Source organism: Chrysochloris asiatica, unplaced genomic scaffold (genome assembly GCF_000296735.1).
Source record: "Chrysochloris asiatica unplaced genomic scaffold, ChrAsi1.0 scaffold00106, whole genome shotgun sequence".
NCBI classification, from domain to species: domain Eukaryota; kingdom Metazoa; phylum Chordata; class Mammalia; order Afrosoricida; family Chrysochloridae; genus Chrysochloris; species Chrysochloris asiatica.
In genome coordinates, this window is record NW_006408624.1 from 8,299,315 (window position 1) to 8,308,303 (window position 8,989).

The following is an 8,989-nucleotide window of genomic DNA, read 5'->3' on the forward strand; positions in this document are numbered from 1 at the left end:
TATGCCGTAGTACTCAGGAATATACAACCATTTAAACAACCAAAGGGTACACCCGGCAAGCCACAAGCCTGCCTCCCCCCGTCTCTCAACCATCAGCACACAGTCCCTCTCCCTCTCTGAATCCAGGGTTCCCAGCTGATCCATCTCTCCACATCATCGTCTCTGCTTCCATCTCTGGTGTCACTGCTTCTCTGGATAGGGTCCTGCACTCTGTTGTTCTCCCTTAATAGTCCCAGGGTTGGAATGTCTTTTTTGGTGAAGTATCTGTTTATGTACTTTGCCTACTTTACAATTGAATTGTTTGTCTTTTTGTTGTTGAAGTGGTGAAGTTGTAAAAATGTATTTTTGAGATTAGACCTTTGTCAGATATGTTACTGCCAACACTTTCCTAGTCTGTAGGTTCTCCTTTTACTTTTGGTGAAGTCTTCTGATGAGCATAAATATTTAATTTTAGGGCGTCATAGTTATCTAGTTTATCTTATGTTGTTTGTACACATTTAGTTATGTTTGTCAGTGCATTAATGCCACAAATTAAGACTCTTAGCTTTGACTTTGTTATTTTCCAGGAGCTTTATAGTTTTAGGTTTCACATTTAGATCTTTAATCTATTTTGAGTTACTTTTTGTGTGTTGTGTGAGATATGGATCCTGGTTTATTCTTCTGCAAATGGATATTTCACTTTGTTAGACTGTCCCTTACCCACTGAATGAACTTTGACCTTTTGTCAAAGATCAGCTGTCCATAGGTAGATGGGTTTACTTTTGGGTTCTCAATTCTGTTCCATCTGTCTGTTATGATATCAATACCAGTCTGTTTAGTTACCACACTGTATAGTAAGTTTTGAGATTAGAAAATGTGAGACTTCCTACTTTGTTCTTCTTCAATAATGCTTCTTTCCTTTCCATATAAAATTGGAGGTTTATTTTTCCATTCTATTAAAGAATGGTGTTGGGATTTGGATTTGGATTGCATTATGTCTGTAGGTTACTTTGGGTAAAATTGACATTTTCACAATGTTAAGTCCTTTAATCCATGAGCATGGTATGAACCTGCCAACTGCCCTGTAGGGGAAAGATGAGACTTTCTGCTCCTGCAAATGTTTGAAGCCTCAGAAACCCTATGCAGGATGACTTTGAGTCAGAACTGACTCGACAGCACTTCACAACAGCAGCAACAACAAAGAAACATAAGATTTAGAGGTTGAGTAGAAAGGAAAGCTGTCAGAGGAGACTAAGGAAAAAGACAAGTTGGGGAGAACTGAAAAGGGGTTTGACTGGAGCTAAAAAGAGTATTTCAAGGACTTGGCATGTTCCTTTAAAATGACAATCAGTTAAGGTCACTTCTTGTTCAAATCCAAAGGCATCCTGTCTCAGAATTAGAACTCAACTCTACTATGGTATACGTGTAGATAGATAGATAGATAGATAGATAGATAGATAGATAGATAGACAGATAGAGATAGATTGGTGAATGGTTGGCTGGACAGACAGATAGATGGGTAGATACATAGATATGTAGATGGATGGATGGATAGATAGATGGATAGATGGATGCTGTAAGTTCACTCCAACTCATGACAACCCTGTGTACAACAAAATTAAAAGTTGTCCAACCCTGCAGCATCCTCACAATCTCTGGCAAATTCAAGTCCATCTCTCTTGACCTCATAGGCTCTCTACTTCACTAAATACAGTGTCTTCCTCTAGCAATTGATCCTTCCTGATAACATGTCCAAAGCAATCAAGTTGGACAATGCTCTGTATATAATGTGTCATCCAAACCTTTGAGAGTAAAAGGGGGCAGAACTAATGATTGTCCCGAAATAGGCCAGGCCAGAAGGGAAGGTATGGTCATCCTAAGCTCTGTCCTCTGTCCATCTCTTCAACTTTTTTTCTCAATCACTCTCTTCCTTGCTCACTCAGCCGCTTGAGCTTTCTTGCCATTCCACTGATATTCCATGATTGTTCCTCCTTCGGGACTTTGCATGTGTTGTTCTCTATGCCTAGAACTCTCCCCCCAGGTCTTCTCAGACTGTCTTACTCTGTTCAAGCTTTTACTCAAAGGCCACTTCTCAGAGACATCCGTCCTGACCTCCTCATCTAATATAGCGACGAGTGCCTGGTCATTCTATGTCCCTACCTTACTTAATCTTACTTCACAGCATTGATTAATATTATTGACATTATATTACAGGTTGTTGTTGTTAATTGTTGTTAAGTGCCCTGGTGTTGGTTGCTACTCATAGCAACCCTGTAAAGGGTTTCTGAGGAGCAGCTGGTGAGTTTGAACCGCCAACCTTGCAGTTCAAACTGACCTTGTGGTTCAGTGTTTATCCTACAGCGCCACACAGGTAATCTCCAATTTATGATGGGATTCCGATGCCACAATTCTGGTAAATTAATTCTGATATAAGTCCAATACCTCAGTTTAAATGAACAGCTGATGCTTCTCATGGTACGAAACACTGAATAAGATCACGCAATAGGTCTGGTCTACAGTTAAGGTGGCGTCAGTGTCATAACAATGAAGTCGGAGTCAAAACAGCTGTTAGGTGTGTGTGTGCAGTTCAATTGTCATATGTTGTTAAGAGTTGAACATTGCTCAACTTTCTATCCATTATGATTCTTGACACTGACTTCATTGTAGATCAGCAACATTTTGAACAGTAAATCATGAAATTGAACATCTGAAAATGATAACATGAGCAACTTATATGTCACAATACTGTATGCAGTACTTATTACTAATGACAAGATGTAAAATAAACAAGACAGTCATAAGTGTGGTTTCTTGTAACTTGAATTCATCATATGTTGTACAGTGGTTCAAATGCAGCGCCAGTTGCTCCACAGGAGAAAGATGTGGCAGTTTCCTCCATAAGATTAAAGCCTTGCTTACTGGTCAGACAGAGACTGGTGGAACTCTGAGACTGTGACCCTTGGTCACTCTTCAGGTCTGGAATTGAACTCACCCCCATGGCTCAGTTTTCAGTAAAGCAATAGATAGGTTTTTAGAAGAGACAACAACACTAGTGATGCATGCACACCATAGACTGGTCAACCATTGGCGATCAAAAGGGCAGCATTTACCTAAGGACAAAATTCAGATGGGTTGGGAAAGAAGGACGAATGGAAACAGAAACACAGGGAGGGCGTGGGATAAATAATGTTATATTTGTTGTTGCTGTTGTTAAGTGCCACCAAGTTGATTCTGACTCATCGTGACCTTGTATAGGGTTTCCGAGGAGCAACTGGTGGGTTTGAACTATTGACCTTGTGGTTTGCAGTCCAGTGCTGGTGGGGATTACAATCATTGAGATGATATAAACTACGTGATTTGTTGAGTGTAAAACTGGTGAACTGCTCTGTAAATTTCACTCAAGTCACAATAAAAACAAAACAAAACCAAGCCTACAGCCTTGGAAATCCTGTGGGACAGTTCTACTTTGTCCTATTGGATTGATACGAGTTGGAATCAGTTCAATGGCAAAAGCACATGTTGATATGCTTTGTAGTGTCAATGTCCCTTCTAGAAGGTAAACTCCTTGAGGTTACAGATTGATCTCTTCTGCTCACTGCTGATTCTTTAGCACCTACAGCAGTGCCTACCACATAATAGGTGGACAATAAATACTTGCTGGTGAAATTAACTCCTTTTCAAAGTGTGACTGTGATGAAGATATGAGAATGGCAGTAGCTGGAAGCAAATGTGGGCTTCGTGGTTTGTTTACTTTTGTTTTAAGACTAGGAGAGGGGACCTTGGGTGTAATAGCAGTAAGCCTTCACTCCATGGGGCCTGGGTTGTGAGAATTTTAGAGGCAAGGATCATTTTTATATTGATTTTTGTGTCTCTTAGTGCCTAGAAAAATGCTTGGCATATAGTGGGCACTTCACACTATTTGTAAAATAAATAGGTGATAATACTGATGATAATGAAACAAACTTTATTATACTTTCCATGTGCCAGGCACTGTACTAAGTATTTTGATATATATGAACTCACTTGTTCTTCACATTTACCCTAAAGAAGTTATTATTATTATCCCCATTTTACAGACAAGGACACTGTGTCTTAGTTATCTAGTGTTGTTATACAGAAAGACCACAAGTAGAATCACTTCAACAAACAGACATTTCTTCTCTCAGCGTTTAGGAGGCTCGAAGCCCTAATTCAGAGCGTGGACTCTAGGGGAAGGCTTGCTCTTTGTCAGCTCTGAAGGAAGGTCCTTGTCTCCTCCTTTCAGCATCTCTAGATTTAGTAGCTGAAGCTCTGGTACCATAGTGGTTACGAATTGGGCTGCGAACCACAAGGTCAGCAGTTCAAAACTACCAGCTGTTCTGTTGAAGAAAAATGAGGCATTCTGCTCCCATAAAGATTTACAGCCTCAGAAACCCTGTATAGGGTCACTACGAGTTGGAACCAACTCCACGGCACACAGCCACCACCAGACCTCTCACTCCTTGGAAGTCTCCATGTGTCTTGGCATCAACAGTCCCTGGATCTAGGAGCTTCTAGTTCAGGGGTCCCAGATCCCGGTCTTTCTTTCTTGTTGGTAATAGGTCCCTTCTTGCCGATTCACTTCTCTCTCCTTTTATCTTTGTAAAATAAAAGATGTTGCGGGCCACACTCCTGGGAAACTCCTTACATGGGATCAGGGTTGTGATGGTATTAGGGGTATTGCAGCCCACCCTTAGTCCTCTTATTGTTTTATCACACCAGATCACCTCATGGGGGATCATCACATAGCTGTCATATACGTCATTACATTACATCATTACGTAACTGCCAAACCACTGAGAATCATGGCCCAGTAAAGATGACACATAGTTTTTGGAGGGAGTACAATTCAATCCATGACAGGAAAATTAAGAATTTACCTAAGGTCACACAGCTAGTAAGTGGTGGAGCTTTATTTAAGATTACTTTATATAGCATCATATATTCGAATTGGGGTGAACCCATAAGAGGTTCCTATGATAGGTCAAGTGCTAAGGACTGAATTAGGGGAAGTAAGGATAGATCTTAGATATGCAGGGTTCATGTCTGGGCGATGAGTGGGTGGAGGATTCAAGGAGAGTTATCTGGGAGAAGGTGAGATGTTTGGTGTGGTCATACTGAGTTTGTGGGACCCATGAGATACCCAAAAGGAGAACTCAGAGGGAGGTCTAGGCTGCAGTAGAGATTTTAGGGAGCTCTGGTGTGGTGCTGTGGGTTAATGCACTGTACTGCAAAACCTCAAGGTCAGTGGTTCAAGCTCACCAACCACTCACAGGGTTGCTATGAGTCAGAACTGACTGCATGGCACTTAACAACAACAATAATTGAAGCCATGAGGGTAGATAAGATATCCCTAGGAGCTCAAGAAGGAAGTGGTGGTTGGTGACTGAGTGCCGAGGAGTTGGTTCCAACTCATAGTGACCCTGTATAGGGTTTCCAAGGGTGTGAATTTTTATAGGAATAGAAAGCCTCATCTATCTCCCATGGAACGACTAGTAGTTTCGAACTGCTGACCTTGATGTTAGCAACCCAACTCATAGAGCTCTTTAGGATCCCAAATAGAACACTGGGGAATAACCGCCAGAGAAACTCTGAGAGGGAGGAGGAAAACGAGGTAAGAATGGAGCAACAGAGGCCAAGGCACGAGAGAGAGAGAGAGAGAGAGAGAGAGAGAGAGAGAGAGAGAGAGAGAGAGGAATAGGGCTTGCTCACCAGTCCAGGGGCTCTAGGAGGAAGATGTGCAACCAAGAGGTCACACCTGAGGTTGACTGAATTTTTTCCTCCAAAAGACCCACCAGAAGTTTACAAAACTTTTCTAAGCGAGTCTCTTTCTGATATGCTAACTTGAACAGCTCCTGAACTTCCTGCTTCTTTGGACATCGAGCTGATGGGAGTTCATCTTTATGTGATTTGCAGAAACTAGACTTTGAGTGGACCAAGGTGAGACCCTATGTTAGAAAGGATTGTCTGGGAGTCGTGTGTGCCATGGACAGACAATAGGTGAGTAGATGACCCGCTGATGTCTTCCTCAGCTTGATTCACCCTGTCCTCTGTAACAATAAGTTTCTCAATAGTGGAGGCGCTTGAAAGAAAAAGAAAACAATCATGTACTTTACCGAGAGGTGGACAGTTTGATTGAAGCAGTCCCAGGACTATTGTGTACTCAATTTGAGCATGGTCCTACATGGAAAAGCCTGTTCCCATTTCTTTGAAGGATTAAGAATTATTGGCGTTAGGTGCCATAGAGTTGGTTCCAACTCATAGTAACCTCCCGCACACGGAAGGAAACACTGCCCAATTCCAAGCCATCCTCACCATTGTTGCTACATTTGAGTCCATTGTTTTTACCACTGTGTCACCCCATCTCATTGAGATCATTATCTTTTACGCTGACTCTCCATTTTACCAAGTATGATTTTCTTCTCCAGGGACTAGTCCCTTCTGATCATTGTTGTTCTTAAGTGCCATTCAGTCGGTCCCAACTCATAGCAACCTTGTATAGGGTTTCTGAGGAGCGCCTGGTGAGTTTGAACCACTGACCTTGCAGTCCAATGCATTATCCTAAAGTGCCACACCATGTTCCTTCTGATAGCATGTCTAAACTATGAGAGATAAGGTTTTGTCATCTAAGGAGCATTCTGGCTGTATGTCTTCCAAGACAGGTTTGTTTGTTCTTCTGGAAGTCATGATACTTTAAATATTCTTCTTCAACACCTTAAATCAAATGCATCAATTTCTTCTATGATCTTCCTTATTCATTGTTGAACTTTCAAATGCATATGCAGTATCTGAAAATACCATGGCTTGGATCAGGCCCACCTTAGTCCTCAAACTGGCATATTTTCTCTTGAACACTTCAAAGAGTTGTTTTGCAGCAGATTTGCCCAATGCAGTACATCGTTTGATTTCTTGACTGCTGCTTCCATGAATGTTAATTATGGATCCAAGTAAAATGAAGTCTTTGACAACTTCAATCATTTCTCCATTTATCAGGATGTTATTTATTGGTCCAGTTGTGAGTATTTTTGTTTTCTTTACATTGAGGTGCAACGGATTCCAAAGGCTCTACTCTTTGATCTTCATCAGGAAGTCCTCTTGGTTTTCGGCAAGCAAGGTTGTGTCATTTGTATTTTGCAGGTTGTTACTGAGTCTTCCTTCAACCAACGTTCTTTTTCATATAATCCAGCTTCTCAGATTATTTTCTCAGCATACAGATTGAATAAGCATGGTGAAAGAATACAACTTTCCTGATTTTACACAATTCAGTATATCTTGTTCTTTCAAATGACCTTCTCTTAGGCCAAGTACATGTGTCTCATGAGCAAGATGATATGTTCTGGAATGCCAGTTCTTCACAATGTTATTCTTGGTTGGTATCATCCACACAGTTAAAAGCCTTTGTATCATCAGTAAAGCATAAGTAAACATATTTCAGGTATTCTCTGCTTTCAGTCAAGATCCATCTGATGTCAGCAATGATATATATCCCTAGTTCCAAATCCTTTTCTGAATCTGACTTGAATTTCTGGCAGTTTTCTGTTAATATACAATTGCAAACACTTAAAAAATTTTTCTTCAGCAAAATTTTACTTGCATGCAATAATATTACTATTTGATGATTTCCTTATTCCATTGGGTTACCTCTCTTTGAAATGGGTACAAATACTGATCTCTTCCAGTTGGTTGCCCAGGTAACTGTCTTCCAAATTTCTTGGTATAGGTGAGTGCATCAGTTTGCTGAAAGACTTCAATTTGTATTCTTTCAAGCCCTGGAGTCTTGTTTTTCACCAATGCCTTCAGTGTAGCTTGGAGGCAGTCCTTCAATACCATTGGTTCTTGATCATAAGCTACCTTTTGAAATGGTTGAGCATCAACCATTTCTTTTTGTACAGAGACTATCTGTATTCCTTCCATCTTCTTTTGATGTTTTATACATCATTGAATATTTTGCCCATGTTGTTTTATTGTTGTTAAGTGCCACTGAGTCAGTTCTAACTCATAGTGATCCTGTATAAGGTTTCTGAGAAGCAGCTGATGAATTTGAACTGTCCCACCTTGTGATTTAAACAGTCCAGTGCATATCCTACAGCACCATACCAGGACTCCATTTTGATTTTGAACATATTCCAACTGAATTTAGAGATCATCTCAAGAATAGATCTGATGTACTAGACACTAATGACTGAAGACCAGAAGAGTTGTGGGATGCCATCAAGAATATCACACAGGAAGAAAGTAAAAGGTTGTTAAAGAGGCAGGAAAGAAAGAAAAGACAAAAAATGGGTGTCAGAGAAGCTGGTTCTTTGAAAGGATTAATAAAATTGACAAACTATTGGAAAACTTAACAAAAGAAAAAGGGAGAAGACGCAAATAACACCCATTAGAAACCACATGGGTGATGTCACAACAGAACCAAAAGAAATCAAAAGGATAATAACAGAATACTATGAAGAGTTATAGTCCAACAAATTTGAAGACTTAGAAGAAATAGATTTTTAGAAAAACACGACCTACCTAAACTTACAGAGTGAAACAGAAGACTTGAACAGACCCATGACAAAAGAAGAAACCGATCAGGTCATCAAAAAACTCCCAACCAAAAGAAGTCCAGGCCCAGATGGATTCACTGGTGAGTTCTACCAAACATTCAGGGAAGAGCTGTCACCAATTCTACTTAAATCATTCCAGAATATAGAAGAGGATGGAAAACTTCTTAATACATTTTATGAAGCAAGCATAACCCTTATATGAAAACCAGGAAAGGACATCACTAAGAAACAAAACTATAGACCAATATCCTTCATAAACATAGATGCAAAAATTCGCAACAAAATCCTAGCCAATAGAATCCAACAGCACATCAAAAAGATAACATCATGATCAAGTGGGATTCATATCAGGGATGCAAGGATGGCTCAACATCAGAAAAACAACCAATGTAATTCACCACATAAATAAGAAAAAAGAAAAGAACCACATGATCATATCGAGG